This window comes from Cajanus cajan, chromosome 2, assembly GCF_000230855.2.
Source record: "Cajanus cajan strain Asha chromosome 2, NIPB_CcT2T_4, whole genome shotgun sequence".
NCBI lineage: Eukaryota > Viridiplantae > Streptophyta > Magnoliopsida > Fabales > Fabaceae > Cajanus > Cajanus cajan.
Window position 1 is genome coordinate 30,314,333 of NC_138518.1, and position 22,513 is coordinate 30,336,845.

The 22,513-nt window shown below is 38.9% G+C and overlaps 1 pseudogene; it reads right to left on the reverse strand.

The window, feature by feature from the left end:
- Positions 1-19,287: 19,287 nt before the first annotated feature.
- On the reverse strand, positions 19,288-21,684 carry LOC145954875 (uncharacterized; annotated as a pseudogene).
- Between the last annotated feature and the right edge of the window lie 829 nt (positions 21,685-22,513).

A 22,513-nucleotide genomic window follows, 5' to 3' on the forward strand; every position in this document is an offset into this window, starting at 1 on the left:
CTTCAACGAACACTTGCAACGGGAAGATTTCACAAGACTATATATAAGTCTCAACATCAAACCTTAAAAGGTTGGTTGTTTGGCCCGAAATGGTGCAAATGAGAAAAAGAGTGATATCTAGCCCATGATGCAACAAAAACCAGAGATAGAGTGTATAGAGTCAAATGTACATTAATGTATTCGTCTCTATAAACTACAAAGTTTTTCAAATATGTACATCTTAGGATCAAACCATAGTGAGTGTGCCAATTTATGTATCCTGTCTATGAGAGTAAACCATACACTCAAACCAAACATGTCTAGCTATCATGTGTAAAGCCTGAAGAGACTAGGGAAATAATACTTGTAAAGCCTGGAGGAGACGCAAATTCTTCTTAATTGACAAACCATGTGAAAAACATTGTCTAGTGTCAATTCTTCTGTTAAACTACTTTTCAGACGAAGACGCAAATTTCGTTTAACAAATATATTACATTGAAAAGCTTTATCTACTACTTATCCTTAAATGAAACTATCTTGAAAAGGAAAATGCAAGAGCTTCAATCATTATTGTTATATGAAATATCTTCCTTCAATAGACGATAAATCTTTCCAACGCAATGACCTTGTGTTAAACAAATTCTCCATAACCGTCTGGTATCTAAAAGTACATTGGATAAAGAACATTACTCTTGCAAAAATGTTTATAAAATTCCTTCATACCAACACACACATATGCAACCCCCCTTTTTATGTGTTTCATGTCTAACTTCAATTGGTATCAGAGCTTGACCCCTTGGGTTGAGCATCTAACAATGTAGGGGAATATAATGATCCACGAAAGAACGAAGGATTACCAAAGCAAATAAAGAAAAAGAGAATCAACTAACCAAGTAAGTATATCCTTCTTTACCTCATTTAAGTATATGCTAAATGTTGTAAGTGTTGTTTATGATAATACTTTAGAATATTGATGTCATAACTATTTCAGTTTCATCTGTAATACAAAAAAAAAGCTTGACAGAACTTCAGTGCTTGAATATTCCTCAGAAGGCAGTAAGAAATTACTACGTCTGAGAATCTTAGTCTGATGAATTGTCTAAGTGATTTCCCATGCGTCTAAATACTCGGCTCTTGCATCTGAAAATTCAGCCTATCATATTCCCAAGTAATGTCCCTCATTAATAGATGAATAAATCTGTTAAGGATAGTCGGAGACAAACATTCTCTGCATTTAAAAAATTAATTTTGGTCATAAAAAATGGTAACAAAAAGTAATTTGGCGTTTAAATTGAAAAGACATATCCTCGAACCTAAAATTAATGTGAGCTGCACGACTCTATACATAAGGAAGGCAAAAAGGCGCCATGTCATGTGAATCATATGGAAAATAAAAACAGAAATTATTCTTCTGTTTAAAAAAAAACTTTATATCTTCCTTCGTGTTCGAAAACGTACTCCCTACGCCTCATATCTTTGAAACTCAAAACTCTTCATTTCTGTCCCAAATCTCTAAACCCTAATCGCTCATCTCAGAAACCCTATTTTCCTCTACAATGGCCGCACAAACTGGAAACGCTGAAAATGTGGACATTCTCGCAGAAATGCGCGAAGCTACTGACTGTGCTCATACTTTCTCTATAGAGGAAAAACTAGTTATGTACTTAGAGCATTGCTTTGACATTAACAAAATGCAGGAGTGGGGTATACCTATCTATGAGGACTTGGCCAACTGCGAAATACTTGGGTACTTCAACATTAAGGAAGTTGTTTATCCTGGGCTGATAAAGACGTTTTACGAATCCTTGAGGATCCATCAAGGGTACTTCAAAGGAACGGTGCTCGGGGTAATGGTCAAAATCTCTCCTTCCACCATTACTCAAGCAGTAGGATGCGAGAGAGCCAAAAACATCTACTAGGAAGAGTGGATGTCTGATGTTGGTGGGCTGACAAAAATCACCAAGGCTCTTCACAAAAAAGGTTAAACATAACCAATTGGTTACAACAAGCTTGAAGAAAAGGCCAAGATTTATCAACAAATTCTAAACAAATCAATTCTCCACAAGATAGGTGGCAAAGATAGCATATCAGATGTGCACAAATTCTGTTTATACCATATGATGACAGGAACCGCCTTCGACCTGCCTCAAACACTATTTCAACATTGGAAAGGATGTTTGAAAGATCACAAAAATTTCATAGTACATACCATGCTTCTAAACAAAATCCTCTGGGATCAAAACGTCTATCACACGTTCCACTTTCTTAAAAACAAGGAAGAGAAGCAGAAGATCATGAATATGGGGTCAAACAAACGACTAAATCCTATCATATTCGGAAAGTCTAATATGGGGAAAATGCCTGTAAACTACACCATTCCTGATCCCACTGAAGAAATAGAAATAAAGAAAGAAATCGGAGAAGGGCAGCGTGTGACGCGTTCAACAAGGAAGCGTCAATCATCTACATCTCCCATGAAGTTTGTGTTGAGCTTAGGAGAAGCTTGAAGAGTTTTGATGATCACAACATGAGAACAACAACTTGGAGCACAAAAACAAAGTCAAAGAAGAATCAAGAAAATTCTATGAAATGGAGCTATGTAATAGAACTTAGGATATAGATTGTTTTGAATGTGTTTCTATATTTTGTGTACTTAGTATGCTTTGTGCATGAGCAAATCTTGTCTAAATTAAGTAGAGAGTATATGATGATGAGTTAAAAACATTGAAAAGTTATTTTGAGTTTTAAAATGAGGTTTTAAGAACTAACTCAAAATAATCGATTATTGTTAAATATAATCGATTATTTCAGAAAATAGGCTAAGTGGAATGCCTTGCTGTAATAATCGATTATTTGCCAAAATAATCGATTATCCCAGGAACAACTCTCTGGAATAATCGATTATCCAGCTAAATAATCGATTATATTGTTCTTGGTTGATTTCCAGAAAATCTGAAGAACAAAATAATCGATTATTCTTTAAAATAATCGATTATCTGTGTCTGAAACTTTTATAAATAGTTTGAACCTTGAGAAACTTCAGACATGAGTTAGAACTGATAATCAATTTGTGAAAAATGTTTTTATGAGTCTTTGTGACATCTTGGAGAGTTTTCTTTGTGAAATCCAAGAGTGAAAACGTTTGTGAAAAGCTTTGGTAGAAGATCATCATCATCATATTCTTGAAAGGGGAAGATAAAGATTTGTTCAAGAATTCCAGGTGAATTCGTTCCTTTTATTCTTTGTGAATCTTCTGTGGAAAATCTTGAGAAGGGTTTCTCAAGTGGTAAGGTTTCTTGTAGTGGGTTCTACAAGGGGTGCTTTCTTGGGGTCAAGAAAGTGGTTATCTTTTAGTGTTGAAGTATATGCATGTGTGTGTGCTTGAAACCTTCTTGCTTAAAGATGGTGGAGCAAATCTTAATCAGATGTTGATTAAGGACTGGATGTAGGTCACATGTGGAGTGGCTGAACCAGTATAAAAGACTTGTGCAATCTTCTTCAACCTTATCTTTTACATTGTGTAATTTCTTGGTTGAACTTCAAAGAAGATAAAACTTGATTAACAAGTGTATGTGAATCTTGATGGTTTAAATCTGTAATTGAACATTATTTTTGAACCTCATTATGTTGTAATCAAGTGAGCATATTGCATTCATATTTTCATAACAAGTCTTTAGAAGAGCTTCATTTGGAAATTCTGTCATAGAAAAGTTTTGATTGAAATTAAGATCCAAAATACTCTGATAAATTTTTAAAGGGTCATTGAATCCAATTCACCCCCCTCTTGGATTGTGCCATTCTTTTCTAACAATTGGTATCTAGAGCAAGGTTCTTGAGAGTTATTCAAGATTTCAAAAATGGCCAACAACAATTTACCCTATGGTGAGGGTGTGTCTATTCATAGACCTCCTGTTTTCAATGGTGAAAACTATGTCTATTGGAAAATTAGGATGAGAATTTTCATTGAAGCTATTGATATTGCTGTATGGGATGCTATAGAAAATGGACCCTATATTCCTATGAAAAAAGATGATGATGGTGGGCTTAAGGAAAAACATTGGAGTGAGTGGAGTGATGAGGAAAAGAAAAGAGCCCAACATGATAAGAGAGCCAAAAACATAATAACATCTGCATTGTCTATTGATGAATTTTTTAGAATTTCACAATGCATATCTACTAAAGAAATGTGGGATACTTTGCAAGTCACTCATGAAGGAACAAGTGATGTAAAGAGATCGAGAAAGCATACTCTCATAAGAGAATATGAGCTGTTTAGAATGCAAAATGGTGAATCTATTTCTGATTTTCAAAAGAGATTTACACACTTGATAAATCACCTTGTTGACCTTGGCAGGAAATTTGAGAAGGAAGAGCTGAATTTAAAAGTGCTGCAATGCTTGGACAGATCATGGCAAGCAAAGGTGACAGCCATTGAAGAATCAAAGGATTTGACCTCCTTGACATTAGCTACTCTCTTTGGGAAGTTGAGGGAGCATGAGCAAAAGCTGCACATATTTGATGAACATGAGCAGCAAGATAAGAAAGGCAAATGAGTGTCATTAAAAGCCTTGAAATCTGCCAAAGGTAAAGAGGTGTGTGAAGAAACAAGCTCCGATGATTCCGAAATCGAGAACTTCAATCTGCTGGTAAAGAAGTTCAGAAAGTTCATGAGAAGAAAGAAGAACTCTCCCTATAAATTCAACAAAAAGACAAACAAGAAAGAGGAAGCAAGCACATCCTCCTTTAATTGCTTTGAATGTGGAAAACCGGGACACATGAAAGCTGAGTGTCCAAATCTCTTGACGAAGCAACAAGAGGAGAAGAAGGTTAAGAAAAAGGGAAAAGGAAAAAGAGCCTATATTGCTTGGGAAGACAATGACTCAAGCACAACAAATGAAGAATCTGAAAGTGAGGAGAACAACTTGTGTTTGATGGCTGGAACTGACCATGACACAATTGTAAGTGACTCTGACCTTGAATCCAATCCGGATTATGATCAGCTCCAAGAAGCTTTTATACAAATCCATGAAGAAGCTGTTAAATTAGGAGCCTTAAATTCAAAGCTGAAAAACAAGCTGAAATGGTATGAAAATGCTTTAATTGAAGCTGAACAAAAGCTTGAAGATTTGAAGCATGAGCATGAAAATCTTCAAACTATGTTTAACTTTAGTGAAGCTCACTCCTCAAAAGATGGTTGTGAACATTGCAAAATTTTTGAAAAAGAAAATGCTGATTTAAAATCTACACTTGCAAGGTTCACTAATGGAAATGAAAACTTGAACATTCTTTTGGGAAAACAAAGAAACACTTTTGATAGGAGTGGACTTGGTTTTAACCAAAGTATGAGCATGCCATTTAAGTCAAAGAAAGTAGCTTTTGTGAAAAGTCAAAACTTTAGAAAATTCAAAAGTAACTTTTCTAGACAAACAACTTGTTTTTATTGCTGCAAAAAGGGCCATACAATTAGGAACTGTTATTCTAGGAAATATGGAGTTCCAAATGGAGAGTTGGTTTGGGTTGAAAAGAGTCAAAGGCTGAGAACTAACCTACAAGGACCCTTCACATGGGTACCTAAATTTTTCCTCTGAATTGTTGTTGTAGGAATGCTTGAGGGCCAAAAATCTACTTTGGTTGGCTGCTCAAGGCATATGACTGGGGATCCTTCAAAATTCACAAATCTGAAATTGAAGAATGAAGGTTATGTTACCTATGGTGACAATAATAAGGGAAAAATTCTTGGCCATGGCAATGTTGGTAATCCCTCTTCTCAAACATTGATTGAAAATGTTTTGCTTGTTGATGGCTTGAAACATAATTTGCTGAGTATTAGTCAATTGAGTGATAAAGGCTTTAAAATTGAATTTGATGATACATGTTGCTTGATATGTGATAAAAAGAGTAAAGAAATCAGATTCATTGGTAAAAGAATTGACAATATATACATGCTTGACTTAGAACACTCTATAACAATGTCAAACACTAAGTGTCTAATAACTCAAGAAGAAAACATATGACTTTGGCATAGGAGAGCTGCACATATTCATATGGACCTTTTGAATAAATTGAGTAGGAAAGAATTAGTGGTTGGTCTACCTAAACTCAAGTTTGGAAAAGACAAACTATGTTATGCTTGTCAAAAGGGCAAGCAAGTGAAGGCTAGCTTTAAAAGCAAAAATCAGATTTCCACATCTAAACCTTTGCAATTAATTCACATGGATTTGTTTGGTCCTTCAAGAACCATGAGCTTAGGCGGAAACTACTATGGCTTAGTAATTGTTGATGACTATTCTAGATACACATGGGTCATGTTTCTTGCAAATAAAAATGATGCTTTTAATGCCTTTAGAAAATTTGCCAAACTTGTTCAAAATGAGAAGTGCTCAAACATCACCTCTATAAGAAGTGACCATGGAGGTGAGTTTCAAAACTTGATGTTTCAGAAATTCTGTGAGGAACATGGTATAAACCATAATTTCTCAGCACCTAGAACACCTCAACAAAATGGGGTTGTTGAGAGAAAGAATAGGTCCTTAGATGAACTTGCTAGAATAATGTTGAATGAAACAAACTTGCCAAAATATTTTTGGGCTGATGCTATTAACACTGCTTGTCATGTGTTAAACAAAGTTTTGATTCGGCCTATATTGAAGAAAACACCCTATGAAATATACAAAGGAAAGAAGCCTAACATTTCATATTTTAGAGTGTTTAGGTGTAAGTGCTATGTGCTGAACAATGGGAAAGAGCAACTTGGGAAGTTTGATGCAAAGGCTGATGAAGCAATATTTCTAGGATACTCTACAAACAGTAAGGCTTATAGAATTTATAATAAGAGAACTCTAGTTGTAGAAGAATCTGTCCATGTGGTATTTGATGAGTCAAATAAGCAAGAGTCTAGGCAAACTGAAATTGAAGATTTAAATGAGTTGCTTGATCAATCCCTATTGGAGAATGAACCTAATGAAGTGCCTAAGGAGAGTGAATCACTTGAGAAAGCAAAGGAAACATGTGAACAATTGCCTAAGGAATGGAAAACCACAAAAGACTTATCAATGGACAACATAATTGGAAGCATTGGTAAGGGTGTTTCAACTAGGAGTGCAATTAAAAATATTTGCAACACCATGGCATTTGTGTCACAAGTTGAACCTAAGAGCATTGATGAAGCACTTAAAGATGAGCATTGGTTAATGGTCATGCAAGAGGAACTAAATCAGTTTGAAAGAAATGAAGTGTGGGATTTAGTGCCATCACCAAAAGATCATCCAATTATTGGAACTAAGTGGGTTTTCAGAAATAAGCTTGATGAATCAGGAATAATTCTAAGAAATAAGGCAAGACTAGTGGCTAAGGGGTATAATCAAGAAGAAGGAATTGACTATGATGAGACTTTTGCCCCTGTAGCAAGGATAGAAGCCATTAGACTACTTCTTGCTTATTCCTCTATAAAGAATTTCAAGCTCTATCAAATGGATGTGAAAAATGCTTTTCTCAATGGATTTATACAAGAGGAAGTATATGTGGAACAACCACCTGACTTTGTGGATTTCAAGAATCCTAATCATGTGTACAAGCTCAAAAAGGAACTCTATGGCTTGAAGCAAGCTCCTAGATCTTGGTATGATAGGCTGAGCAAATTTCTAATTGAGAGTGATTATGAAAGAGGAAAGGTGGATAATACATTGTTTGTCAAGAAATTTAAAAATGATACAATGTATGTACAAATATATGTGGATGACATTGTGTTTAGATCTACAAATTCCTCTCTATGTAAAGAATTTGCAAAAATCATGCAAGGAGAATTTGAAATGTCAATGATGGGAGAGCTTACATTCTTTTTAGGATTGCAAGTCAAACAAATGCATGATGGAATTTTCATAAGTCAAAGCAAGTATTGCAATGAACTTCTGAAAAAGTTTGGTATGGAAGGGTGTAAGGAGGCTGCCACACCAATATCAAACAATTGCAATCTTGACTGAGATGAGAAAGGAATTGCTGTTGATAATTCAAAGTATAGAGGCATTATAGGATCACTCTTGTACTTGATAGCAAGTAGGCCTGACATAATGTTTGTTGTGTGCCTATGTGCAAGATTCCAAGCTAATCCTAAAAAATCTCATATGAAGAGTGTGAAGAGAATTCTTAAGTATTTGAAAGGTACAACTAATGTTGGGTTGTGGTATCCAAAGGGAGTCTCACTAATAAGTCTAATAGGTTACTCAGATTTAGACTATGCTGGGTGTAGACTAGATAGAAAGAGCACAAGTGGAACTTGTCACTTGCTAGGTAGTGCACTTGTTTCATGGCATAGCAAAAAGCAAGCTTGTGTTGCTTTGAGTACAACTGAGGCTAAATATATAGCTGCTGGAAGTTGTTGTGCTCAAATTCTTTGGATGAAACAACAACTAAGAGATTATGGAGTTGAGTTGAACAAAATTCCTTTAAGGTGTGACAATACTAGTGCAATAAATTTGACCAAAAATCCTGTGTTGCACTCAAGAACAAAACATATTGAAATAAGACACCACTTTTTGAGAGATCATGTTCAAAAGAATGATTGTGTTGTAGAGTTTATGGAAACAAGCAAGCAATTAGCTAATATTTTTACAAAACCTCTACCAAGAGAAAGATTCAACCAATTGAGAATTGAGTTGGGAATAATAAATGAATCAAGTTTGAATTGATTATGCTTTGAGAATGGAAGTAAGATATGTGTGGAAGAAAGTATCAGGTAAGAAGGAACTCAAGAGTCACTGTAATAATCGATTATCTTGGGAAATAATCGATTATCTGAGTGGTGGAATCTGAGAAGTCACTGGAATAATCGATTATTCTGTAAATAATCGATTATCTGGGTTGTGTTAGGAGAAACTACCCTCTGTAATAATCGATTATCTTGAAAATAATCGATTATCCATATCAGATTTCGTTTTTAAGAGATTTTACTGATGCAAATAATCGATTATTTGCATAAATAATCGATTATCTGGTCGGTTCTTTTAAAATTTCCTAAAACGGTTATCTACGCGCCAACTCTTCAACTACCCATTACTCTTATACTCAGAACGTGCTAGGGCATAAAAACACCTCCCACAACCTCTCTTCTCTCATTCTCTCATTTTCTCTCAACCCTCAAAACCCTAACCCTCTCAAATTCTCTCAAATCTCTCTTCTTCTTCATTTTCTTCAAGACCCATCCATGGCATCTTCATCCAAAAGACCAAAGAAGCTTGAAGTGAGGGGGAGCAAGCGTCCTCTTCCCTCTGGGCAGCTGATTACAAAGTGGTTTGCAGATGAGAAAGCTCAAGAATACTACTTTGAGTGGTACGCTGGTCGGAGAATCATTCCTCCAAAGACCCTGAAGCTTGATTGGTTCAAGAACGAGGGTTTTAGCTTTCCAACCCTTTTGGAGCACCAGGAGCTGAAGGCATTTTTAGAGATGGATGGACCCTACTATCTTGAGTTAATCAGGTTATTTCTCTGCTTTGCCTCAACTAATGAAGGGGTTATGCAATCTGTGGTCAAAGGGAAGCTGATCAGGTTGGATGGACCGACATTGAAAGCGGCTGCGGGTCTGAGCGGCACCGGAAAGGAGAAACCCCAACCCTTCAACTTTGGGGATTTTGAAGAACTGACCACATTCCGGGATTGCCAAAGGAATCCTCTGAACACCAATTACGAGAAATTTTTAGCGGGAGGTATGAAGAAGAACTCTCGTTTAATTTCTTTTATTATTGCTTGGATGTTAAAACCCAGGTTACACAACCATGCTCAGATGTCTAGAGATGACATTCTACTGATGCATGTCATTAAGAAGAAAATTAAAATTGATTGGGTGTCAGTAGTAAATGACTGTATTTGGAAAGCAAGGAGAAAGGAAGACGGACCAATTCCATATGCTCTTTTGCTATCTAAAATTTTTGAAAATGCTGGAGTAGATTTGACAGGTGAAAGAAAAATTGTGTTGCATGCTTCAAATAAAATTGAGAAGTCTTCTTTGCATCACATGGGGATGCTCAAGCAAGAAGACAAGTGGGTGTTTAAAGGTGATGTACCCCCTACACCGGAGCCGGCAACAGATGAAGACGGTGTTCCGTCTCAAGATGAGGATCAGCCACCACAGGTGGAAGCTGAGCCTGGAAGGGAGTCTGAACCGGAACTGAAGCCGCTCTCACCATTTGAGCAAATAATGATCAACAAGATGGATGCAATGATGGAAATGTCAAGAAGGCATGAGTCCTTGTTTTCTGGAATTCTTGACAGATTTGATGATTTGGATTATGAAGTGAGACTGATCAAGACCCAACTTGGTATTCCGGACGATGAGGATTGATCCATGTTTTGTTTCTTTGATTAGTTTTAATTAGGAGTTTTTAATTCTGTTTTGGGACAATTTAGTTCAATTTGGTTGTAATGATTTTAATTTCTGAACAATTTATCTGCTTTATGGTGTTGAACATTTAAAATTTGATGAATTTGAAGTTTGGTTTGCTGAGATGTTGACTTGATTTTGATTCCAAAGTTTGATTTGGAATGCTGGCGCAAAATGCTCTGTTTTTGTGTGAGCATGTGTGTGGTTATTTTTGGTTCTAATTGGCATACTCTGTTTTTTATGGACATATTTTCTTGGCTTAATTTGGTTTGAATTGTGGCTCAATAATGCACGAATAACTTGGTTTGGATTTCTGAACCAATGTTTTTGTTTCTCTCTTGGAAAGTGGCTGGACATATTCTATATATGGCCTATTAGTGTTAAATTTGGCTTACTTTGTTTTTGATAATGCCAAAGGGGGAGAAATGTATATTGTGTGTATATAGTTGATGTATATTGTGTGTATATAGTTGTTAGTTGTTTTTGCAGGTATTGTGCTTGTGTGTGTGTATTGTGCAGGTTGGAATGAATTCAAAGGCACCATGGCTAAAGAAGGCACAATGGCTGAAGATTATAACATTGGGTTATATGAAATCATGGGTTGTCATGAAATCATGGGTTGTCATCATCAAAAAGGGGGAGATTGTTGAGCTTAGGAGAAGCTTGAAGAGTTTTGATGATCACAACATGAGAACAACAACTTGGAGCACAAAAACAAAGTCAAAGAAGAATCAAGAAAATGCTATGAGATGGAGCTATGTAATAGAACTTAGGATATAGATTGTTTTGAATGTGTTTCTATATTTTGTGTACTTAGTATGCTTTGTGCATGAGAAAATCTTGTCTAAATTAAGTAGAGAGTATATGATGATGAGTTAAAAACATTGAAAAGTTATTTTGAGTCTTAAAATGAGGTTTTAAGAACTAACTCAAAATAATTGATTATTGTTAAATATAATCGATTATTTCAGCAAATAGGCTAAGTGGAATGCCTTGCTGTAATAATCGATTATTTACCAAAATAATCGATTATCCCAGGAACAACTCTCTGGAATAATCGATTATCCAGCTAAATAATCGATTATATTGTTCTTGGTTGATTTCCAGAAAATCTGAAGAACAAAATAATCGATTATTCTTTAAAATAATCGATTATCTGTGTCTGAAACTTTTATAAATAGTTTGAACCTTGAGAAACTTCAGACATGAGTTAGAACTGATAATCAATTTGTGAAAAACATTTTTGTGAGTCTTTGTGACATCTTGGAGAGTTTTCTTTGTGAAATCCAAGAGTGAAAACGTTTGTGAAAAGATTTGGTAGAAGATCATCATCATCATATTCTTGAAAGGGGAAGATAAAGATTTGTTCAAGAATTCCAGGTGAATTCGTTCCTTTTATTCTTTGTGAATCTTTGTGGAAAATCTTGAGAAGGGTTTCTCAAGTGGTAAGGTTTCTTGTAGTGGGTTCTACAAGGGGTGCTTTCTTGGGGTCAAGAAAGTGGTTATCTTTTAGTGTTGAAGTATATGCATGTGTGTGTTCTTGTAAACCTTCTTTCTTAAAGATAGTGGAGCAAATCTTAATCAGGTGTTGATTAAGGACTGGATGTAGGTCACATGTGGAGTGGCTGAACCAGTATAAAAGACTTGTGCAATCTTCTTCAACCTTATCTTTTACATTGTGTAATTTCTTGGTTGAACTTCAAAGAAGATAAAACTTGATTAACAAGTGTATGTGAATCTTGATGGTTTAAATCTGTAATTGAACATTATTTTTGAACCTCATTATGTTGTAATCAAGTGAGCATATTGCATTCATATTTTCATAACAAGTCTTTAGAAGAGCTTCATTTGGAAATTCTGTCATAGAAAAGTTTTGATTGAAATTAAGATCCAAAATACTCTGATAAATTTTTAAAGGGTCATTGAATCCAATTCACCCCCCCTCTTGGATTGTGCCATTCTTTTCTAACAGTTTGAACCTCTAGTTGCTGTAGCAACAACAGCTAGACAAAAAATGGTTCTTCTAGACGAAGAACTTACATCTGATGATGAGGACAATTGTTGAAATTTTCATTGAACTACTTTTGTTATAATTGTAAATCAGTTTAATTCTGTCAACAGTCTCAAACACAACAAGTGTACCGTACGTTCAAGTAGTAAATTATATCGTATCCACGGGGATTAGTAGGTAAAATAAGCATTTATTGACTATTCGTGACTAAAGAATAATTCTAATTTAGTAGTTTGTCATGTGAATGTGAATTAAATGTCATGACTACTGGAATGTTAAACTATAAAAATATCTGTTTGTGTGTGGAAAAGGGTAGAAATGGTATATGATTTTGTGAGATTGTGGGGTCTGATATCACCGAACGTTACACTAATGAATCCTTAATCTCTTGTTACATACATTGCTTAGTCAACCCATAAGTTTACTCAAACCTAATCCCTTAGAGAAAAAGCCTAGGTGCGGATAATTAATATCAATTCCTTGAGTATCCAATATCTACACCTGCATTACGGATTAGAGTTTTAAACTACTAATGGGTCAAGCTCTATTCCTAGATACATTTACCACTAGACATTTGTTTTAGAGCTAGTTTCAATGGTTATTTTTCAACAGCAAATGGAACCTATATCATGCAAAGGAGGATCAATCCAAAGCAAGCCTTAAGAATAGAAACACGCACAACAGTGAATGAAACAACATGTATATATATCATTAAAAACGTAAGGATTGCAATAGAGTTCTTTGGTTATATCTAACCCCACAAAAATTGGGTAGAACCACTCAAAACAATAAGGGGAAAACAAAAATAGAAATGGAAGAGAGAATGAAGAACCGAAGGAAAGACTCACACACGAACGACCCCAAGCTCCGGGAATCCCTTCCTCAGCTCCTAGAATGCGTCCAATGTGCGAATGAGGAGCAAAGCCTCGAAGATTTCTTCAAACACGAGCTTAGGGAGTCAGATTAGGATTACACACCCTGTGCATTAGTCTTTGCGCCCGGCGCAGGGCCTTCCAGATAGCTTAGTTGCTCTCTGCCTCAGGACACGCCCGGCACAATTCCTTTTACGCCCGGCGCAATGCCTTCCAGAGAGTTTGAGTTACTCTCTGTCTCGATCACACCCGGCGAGAGTAGTCTCGTGCCCGGCGCAGGTATGACTTGCAGAGGTGTGGCACTCTGTTTTGCTCACGCCCGGTGCGGGTAGTCTTGCGCCTAGCGCAGTTACTTTTCTCTACTCCTTAACTCCTTAAATTTCCAATCCTATGGGTTTTTAATCCTCAATTCTCTAGCTCAATACCTGCACAAAAAATGAGATGTATTAGGGTATTGTTAGCTAAATTCTGGGTTAGCTATATCTGCACACAAAATGAACCAAAAAGAGAACAATTATCATGCAATGGTGCAAAGGATGAGTTGAATTGTTTAATAAGTCTTGTCCAAAAAGAAGTATAATTGAGACTTAACAACTCCCCCACACTTAGAACCTTGCTTGCCCTCAAGCAACAGGTAATTGATCTAGCAAATACCAATCAATGCATGTATGTCAAATTCTACATCCTAATTCCCTTGGATTTTCTTTTCGCAAGCATGAACCTTAGATGAATTTTTTGTCACAATTATTGCAATAGAACATGACAAGGTGCAAATAAAGGTTTCAAAAGAGATCAAAGAGCTGAGAAAAGTTAATGACCATCTATGAATGCATCCTCACTAGGAAAGTGTTTCTCTCTATGCATACTAGTGTATCATGGTGAGTGTTTCTCTCAAGTCTACTACTCACACCACATAATTCAACTTTGCTATTCGTTTCCAAATGGAACCAATGGTAATACAAATGCAGGCACTTATCACAAGGTCTTTATTAGGGCAATCTAGGTAAATCAATAACAATCTTATGGTTTTTCAAGGATTGAAGGTGTTATGGCTTAAGAGAGCAATTGAGATTCTACAATGATGTCCCTCTCCATACCCCAATACAACATTTTAGTACATGCCCTTAACCGGATCCAAGCCATTAGCCTTTATGTGATGCATATTTACACTTTTGCATCTTAATATTTTTGTTTTTGTTTTGTTTTGTTTTGTTTTGTTTTGTTTTGTTTTGTTTTGTTTTGTTTTGTTTTGTTTTTTTTAATGGCTGACCACATACTTTCTTCTTCCCAAAATTCCTCATTCTTCAACTCTCCTAAACTTGTTTAATGTCATCAATTTACTCTCTTAACCAAAGCAAAGGTTATGGTTAATTTTTTTCACAATTTGGGATAAGTGGAAGGTGTGGTGTTTAGGCTTAGGAAGCTATGGGTCAAGTAAAAAGTGGAAATGGCTTTTTTGGCTTAGATGGTTAGCAAAATAAAGGAATATGAATGCCTTGATCATATAAATGCACAACACTAGCAACCACCAGGGAAACTCAAGCAAAGTCTATCATGCAACTTAAGCGTAGTTCACTCATCAGTATTTAGGCTCAAACCTCACCCAGCTATGCATCCACAGATTACCAAACTCGGCTCAATACTATGAACAACATTGAAACCCGTATGCAACTAGTCATGAACTAAAGATCTAACGTGACTTGAAAATGTCTAAGGTACACGTACCACAAACATCAAGCAAACCACAATCCATAATCGACCACAAGCAAAGCAAGTATCAACAAGATTAAAAACCGTGCTAAAGCATAATATTCACAAAAAGGAACGAACAGAGTAATCACCAAAAAGACACTAAATATAACAGAGTTCTTAAACAAGAATAATTAAACAACTAAAATTAAAAGACACAAAAATAAACTGCAAAAAACAATAAGTGGTCTAAGGTAGGCTCCATCTGCATCCATCTATGGAGCTTGGTCATCATCAAGTCCGGGGTCTGCTCCACCCTCATCAGCAGCAGCTCTAGCATCCTCAGCAGCTCCACCCCCCAAAGAAAGGGGCCTTGTCCCCAGGCCAACCAGTGTAGGCATGATAATCCGCAGTGGAAGGGAACTGGTAGCCGGGAGCGGAGTGCAACGTGAAATTCTTGAAGGCATCTAAAATGAAGATCTGGCCACGGTGGAGGGACTCTTGCTGCTGCATAAAGGTGTCCATCCGTCCCTCCTGCCTCTACATAAAGTTGTCCATGCGGCCCTCTAGAGCGTCAAAATGTTGATGGATAGTGAGTGGAGGGCCTGGAGCAGGAGCATCATCCATGGGCACGTCCTCTTGAGGCCCAGCAGCATGAATGGGCTCTGGTGTGGGAATGGCCGGTGGTGGGCAGTCTTGGCAATATGTAGAGATGTACTTGCTATCAATCGACCGGCCAGGACCCTCAAATGGTGGCGAGTGGACATCGACACCAGCCAGCTGACATAACTACGTGATGAGAGAAGGATGTCCAAGGGCGGCGGAGGGAGGAGAGTTGGCGCATCCCGAGATCTCCACACAGATGATCCTGCCCAGGTCCACGGTCCTCCCTTTCATGATGCAGTACATCAGCATGGCCCTGGTCCAGTGCAAGTCAGAAACATGTGAGCACGGGAGGATGTTGGCATGCACCAATGCGGACCAAATCCTGACAACCGGTAGTAGATCCTGGCGCTTCACGTGGAGAGGCTGCTGAGCTCGATTCTTGTGAAAGCTTGCCCCGGGCATGCATATGGCAACCTCTACCACCACAGGGTCCATCGTCGTGCCCGATTAGTTCCCAAACTCACATTTCTCCTCAAGCGTCAGTGCAGTCGCCAAAAAGTCATTAATCGTCTGGGCGTCAAAGGGGACTCGCACACCCCTCACATAGCTGGAATATGGCACAATGCCCTCCTTTGGTCTCAGGGCATTGGCATAGAACTCCTTGACTACAACTATATTGGCTGGAAGGGGTAGGAGCCAAGCTTGTCCCACCAGCACCTATGCAGCTCAATTTGGAACTCTTGTGCCTCGACGTCGCCAACTCAACCTGCCTCTCTAAAATGAATTTCCTGCCAATGATGGACTCAAAATGTGCCTCATTACGTTTGGTGAGGAATTGGCAGGAATAGGGTGACTCTGCTTGCGGGGAGGCTGACCCGGTTGGTCGGAGCGGGGATGTTTGCTTGCGGAGGCCATTTGTAGAAAATAACACAAGAAATCCCAGGCAGACAGATGAGAATAACAAGATAGACAAGGATGAACATTTTAGGTAACGCAAAATGAAGACTAGCCTTAGACCGAAATTGAAACATGAATTGGAAAAAAAAGAAACTAAACTAGAACAATCTAACCACATAAAGCACAGAAACATAAAAAGAAAATAAAACACAACAAAAACAAAGGGGCCAGAGGTGTATGCGTCGGGCGCAAAACAAAATTGCGTCGGGCGCAAAAATACCAGAGGGGTTATATTATTTAAGCACGTTGGGCGTAGTTCTTCACGCCTGGCTCATGTTCAAAACCCCAAGGTTTTACAGAACAGCCTTGCGTACAAGGGCATAAAAAAATCCATCTTTTGGTGCCAAAACCCCCAATGCAGGTTAGCGGAACCCCCATGGCAACCCAAAATTAAGAAAAAATGAAGAACCAGTTACAAAAGAAAAGAAAACACTAAGCACGAAAACCTACTTGAATGTGGAGTTGATTGAGGAGGAAATAGAGGCAGGTGCGTGCTCTTGAGAGTGCGAAACGTTGACCACGCCGGAGGGATGAAGGATGTGGAGAAAAGATAGTGGGAAGGAGATGTTTATGGGAGAAAAGAGAGAGTGATGGGAGGAAGAGGGGGCGTGAGAGAGTTGAGAGAGGTGATGGGGCGTGAGAGAGGGAAGAGAGGTGAAGGAGAAGTTGAGAGAAAAGGGAGTGTTGTGGGTAGTTGAGAGGTTGAAATGAGAGTGGGGAAGAGGGGAAAGTGGTTAAGGGCAACTAAAACGACGTGTCGGGCATGCAATTCATGCGCCGGGCTTGCTATCAGAAGAAGCCCAAGGGTTTCCCTTACCTGGTATCGCGCCGTGCGTATTTAGGGTAAACACGAGCAAGCATTCAATGCACCGGGCTTGACAGATACGCGCCCGACGTATTTAAGGCAGGGATCTTCCAGTGATTAATGCGCTGGGCGCATTCATGAGTGCACCGGGCGTGCTACCCCTAGAGCCTCTAGCCTTTAATGCGCTCGGCGTGCCAATAAAAATGCACCGGGCGTGGTTGTTCAAGGGGTCTCTAATGAATGCTAGGCCAGACAAAATAGAATTACGCCCGGCGTGAGGCTTGGCAGAGACCAAATGGCTCTAGTTGCACCGGGCGTGGCTATGTCGCGCCCGATGTGGTCAACTCTATGAAGGTTTTACCTGACTTTTCCACTCCTCACACTCCTAACAGGATCTAATCTATATCTACCCATTCAAGCATGATTCACACAATTGCATACAACACAAACAATCACAATGCAAGTCACATAAACAATTATAGCATATAACTATAACACACATTCACAATCAAAACTAAAACACCAAGTAACTGAAAAACATATGAAACAAAGTTCAGATCTCTGGGTTGCCTCCTAGGAAGCGCTTGTTTAATGTCTCGAGCCTGACTAGAAGAGACTTCAAGGGTCTCTGAAAGAAAGGATACAACAGAGTCTTTCAACTTCTCCACCCAAGTAGGGTTTCAGTCGCTGTCCATTCACAACCCAGCTTCTTTGTGCCTCAGGATCTTCAATTTCTATGGCACCATAGGGTTTCACCTCCTTGACTCTCAAAGGGCCAGACCATTTAGATCTTAGTTTTCCAGAGAAGAGTTTGAGCCTGGAGTTGAACAATAACATTGACTAGCCTGCCCTGAACTCTCTCTTGAGAATCTTCCTGTCATGATAGCTCTTGACTTTCTCCTTGTACAGCTTGGATGATTCATAGGCTTGAAGCCTCAATTCATCAAGAGCATGCAGCTCCAACTTCCTATTCTCACCAGTACTGAGAGGATTAAAATTTAACATCTTCAAAGCCCAATAAGCTTTGTGCTCAAGTTCTACAGGAAGATGGCAAGCTTTCCCATACACCAATTCCAATCGGAGATTTGAAGGCGGTTCTATAAGCCTATAAATCTTCATCAAGCTTTGTAGACCAATCCTTCCTTGAAGATGACACAGTTTTCTCCAAAAATCCTCTTGATCTCTCTGTTAGAAACTTCAGCTTGACCATTGGTTTGAGGGTGATAGGCGGTAGCAACCTTATGATGGACTCCATAGTGTTCTAGAGCCCTCTCCAACTAAGCATTACAGAAGTGTGAACCTCCATCACTGATAAGTACCCTAGGGGTGCCAAATCTGCTAAAAATGTGCTTCTTGAGGAACTTCACCACTGTTTTGCCATCCGCCTTGGGTGTAGCAATAGCTTCAACCCATTTTGAGACATAGTCCACTGCCACAAGAATGTACTCATTTGTGAAGGAAGAAGGCAGTGGTCCAACAAAGTCTATGCCCCAACAATCAAACACCTCAACCTCCTGCATGTTCTGTAAGGGCATCTCATGCTTCCTTGTGATTCCCCTGGCCCTCTAACAACTATCACACTGCTTGGCATGACTTTGGGCATCTTTGAAGAGCGTCGGCCAGTAAAAACCATATTGAAGCACCTTAGCAGCTGTCCTTTCTCCATTGAAATGTCTTCCATAAGGAGAATTGTGACAGTGCCATAGAATACTCTTGGCCTCCTCTCTTGAAACACACCTCCTCAGTAGGCCGTCTGAACCAATCTTGAACAAGTGAGGATCATCCCACACATAATAGGTAGCATCACGCAGGAACTTCTTTTTCTGGTGCCATGTGAAATCTTCAAGTATAACTCCAGCTGCCTTGAAGTTTTCTAGGTCCGCAAACCAAGGCCGCTCTTGCACCATAAGTAGTTTTTCATCAGGGAACTCCTCCAGGATCTCCCTCTCCTTCATGGTCACCTCATCATTTATAAGCCTTAAGAGGTGGTCAGCAACCAGATTTTCCTTGCCACTCTTATCTTTGATCTCCAAATCAAACTCTTGAAGTAAAAGAATCCACCTAATGAGTCTTGGCTTGGAATCCAGCTTGGTGAGTAAATACTTAATTGTTGCATGATCTGCCACTTTGGAACCAATCAAATAAGACCGAAACTTTTCCAATGCAAACACTAGTGGCATAATTAATTTGTGCCTCATTTAACACCTTGCTCGCATAGTGAATAGCATGAAAAGTTTTAGTCCTCCTTTGGCCTAAGACTGCCCCAACCGCATAATCACTAGCATCACACATGAGTTCAAAATCAAGTTTCCAATCCGGTGCAGTGATTATGGGTGCAAAGGTGAGTCTAGCCTTCAAAGCTTCAAAAGCTTTCAGACAATAATCATTAAAACAGAAAGGAGTGTCTTTGTTTAGGAGATTACCTAGGGGTCTGGCTATCATTGAAAAGTCTTTAATATATCTCCTGAAAAAGCCAGCATGCCCCAAGAAACTCCTAATACCTTTGACATTGATGGGTGGAGGGAGTTTTTCTATTACCTCCACTTTGGCGGGGTCAACTTCAATGCCTTTGTGAGAGATTTTGTGCCCCAAGACTATCCCCTCGGTCACCATGAAATGGCATTTTTCCCAGTTGAGGATAAGGTTGGTCTCTAAGCATCTTCTAAGCACCACTTCAAGATTGGTTAGGCACTCATCAAATGAAGACCCAAACACAGAGAAATTGTCCATGAAAACCTCAATGCTCTTCTCCACCAAGTCGGAGAATATAGCTAGCATGCATCTTTGAAATGTTGCAGGAGCATTGCACAGTCCAAATGGCATCTTTCGATAAGTAAATACACCAAAAGGACATGTGAAAGCGGTCTTCTCTTGATCTTCCGGATCAACCACAATCTAGTTGTAGCCTGAATACCCATCGAGAAAGCAATAATAAGCTTGGCCAGCTAATCTCTCAAGCATCTGATCCATGAATGGGAGTGGGAAATGATCCTTCCTTGTAGCTTTGTTGAGCTTTCGGTAATCAATACACATTCTCCACCCATGACCGTCCTAGAAGGAATCAACTCATTCTTCTCATTTTGAATCACCGTCATGCCACCCTTCTTTGGAACCACTTGTACAGGGCTCACCCATGCACTATCAGAAATAGGGTAGATCATACCGGCATCCAACAACTCAATCACTTCCTTCTTCACTACCTCCTTCATCACAGGATTAAGCCGCCTCTGTGGTTGAGCAACCGGTTTGTACTCATCCTCCATAAATATCTTATGCATGCAATAAGCCGGGCTAATTCCCTTGAGATCAGAAATAGACCAACCAATTGCCCCTTGATAGAACTTCAATACTCTCACAAGCTTTTCCTCCTCCAATGTGGATAAGGAACTACTTATGACGACCGGTTTGCTTCCACCTTCTTCTAGAAACACATACTTGAGATGAAAATGAAGTATTTTTAACTCAAGCTTAAGGGTATTCACCTCCCCTTCCTCCTTCAAATCTTCTATATGCACCGAATTAGGTGTTACCTCCTTATATGAGTCAAGGATCTTCAGACATGCCTCAATCTCTCTATCTTCTTCTTCATGGAGGTATTCTACCACATTGATTAAGACTTTCTCCAAAGGAGTGGAAAAAGAGACATGCTTCCTGGTATCTTCAATAAGGCCGTCGCATCGACCCGGAAGCAACTACTCTTGTCCTTGGGGTAGTGCATGGCATCAAAAACATCAAAGTTGACTTCTTCATCATTCACTCTCACCTTAAGTTTCCCATCATCCACATCAATTAGAACTTGTGCAGTCTTCATGAATGGTTGGCCAAGAATGAGAGGTACATCAATATCCTCTTCTATATCCATCACCACGAAATCAGTGGGAAACAAAAAATGGTCCACCTTCACCAGAACATCCTCCATTATGCCATGAGGATACTTCACAGATCGATCAGCCAACTGCAAAGTCATGCGAGTAGGTTTCACCTCAAAATCACCAATCCTCTGAAGCATAGATAAGGGCATAAGATTGATGCTAGCCCCCAAATCAAGCAAAGCCTTCCCAATAGCTAAACTCCCAATAGTGACTGGAAGAGTGAAACTACCAGGGTCCTTAGATTTTGTTGGCAACATCTTCTGAATAATGGCACTACATCCCGCCTCCAATGTAATAGTCTCCTCTTCAAAATATTTCCTCTTTTTGGTGAGTAGCTCCTTCATGAACTTGGCATAAGTAGGCATTTGCTCTAATGCCTCGGAGAACGGAATGTTGATCTGCAAGGTCTTGAAAATCTCTAAGAACCGAGCATATTGCCTCTCCTTATCTCTTCTTGAAGGTGCATGAGGATATGGTAGGCTCTTGGTGGGTGGCACTTTTACAATACTCCTCTCCTCCATGGGTGCTTTCTTTTTCTCTCTACTAACTCCGTCTTTCTCTTTTTCAATTTCTTTCTTTTTCTCATTCATTTTATCATTTTCATTTTTCATTTTATTCTCATCAACCATCTCACTTCCTTCACTCCTTCTCCATACTCCTGGGCCCTCTAAGATGATCTCTTCATCGACACTAGCATCATCTTCCACACCCATGTCATTTTTTCTTTGCTCTCATTCTTCTTCTCACTCTCCTTCACCACAAATTCCCGACCACTCCTTGTAGATACTACATTCAAGTGCCCCTTCGAGTTTTGCTCGGTGTTGGCTAAGAAAGAACCTTTTTGCTGCTCTGCTAGCTGCTTTGCTATTTGCCCCACCTGTATCTCCAAATTTTTAATTGAAGCATCAGTGTTCTTTTGGTTGGACATAGACAATTGCATGAATTGTTGCAATGTGTCTTCCAACTTGGTGGTTCTCTCATATAAAGGTGGGTGTTGGTGTTGATGTGGAGGCCTGCTACTTGATGAAGCATTCATATCTGGCTTGTTTCCACCATAATTATTTCTCCACCCCTGATTTGAGTTTTGAGGATAGGGGTGTTGAGAGAAATTTTTCCGCCCTTAATTTCCCATATAATTCACTTCTTCACCTTGGGAACTGGATGATCCGGCACAATAACCATTAGGGTGGTCACCTCCACAAAAATCACAAGATAACACTTGTTGCATAGGAGGGACATTAGTTTGCATAGCTTGAAGTTGTGATGGAACTAGATTGAAGATGATTGTTGATCTTCAATAGCTCCATGCTTGGACCGTGATGCTTCTTGAGGTTTACTCCTTAGGAACTC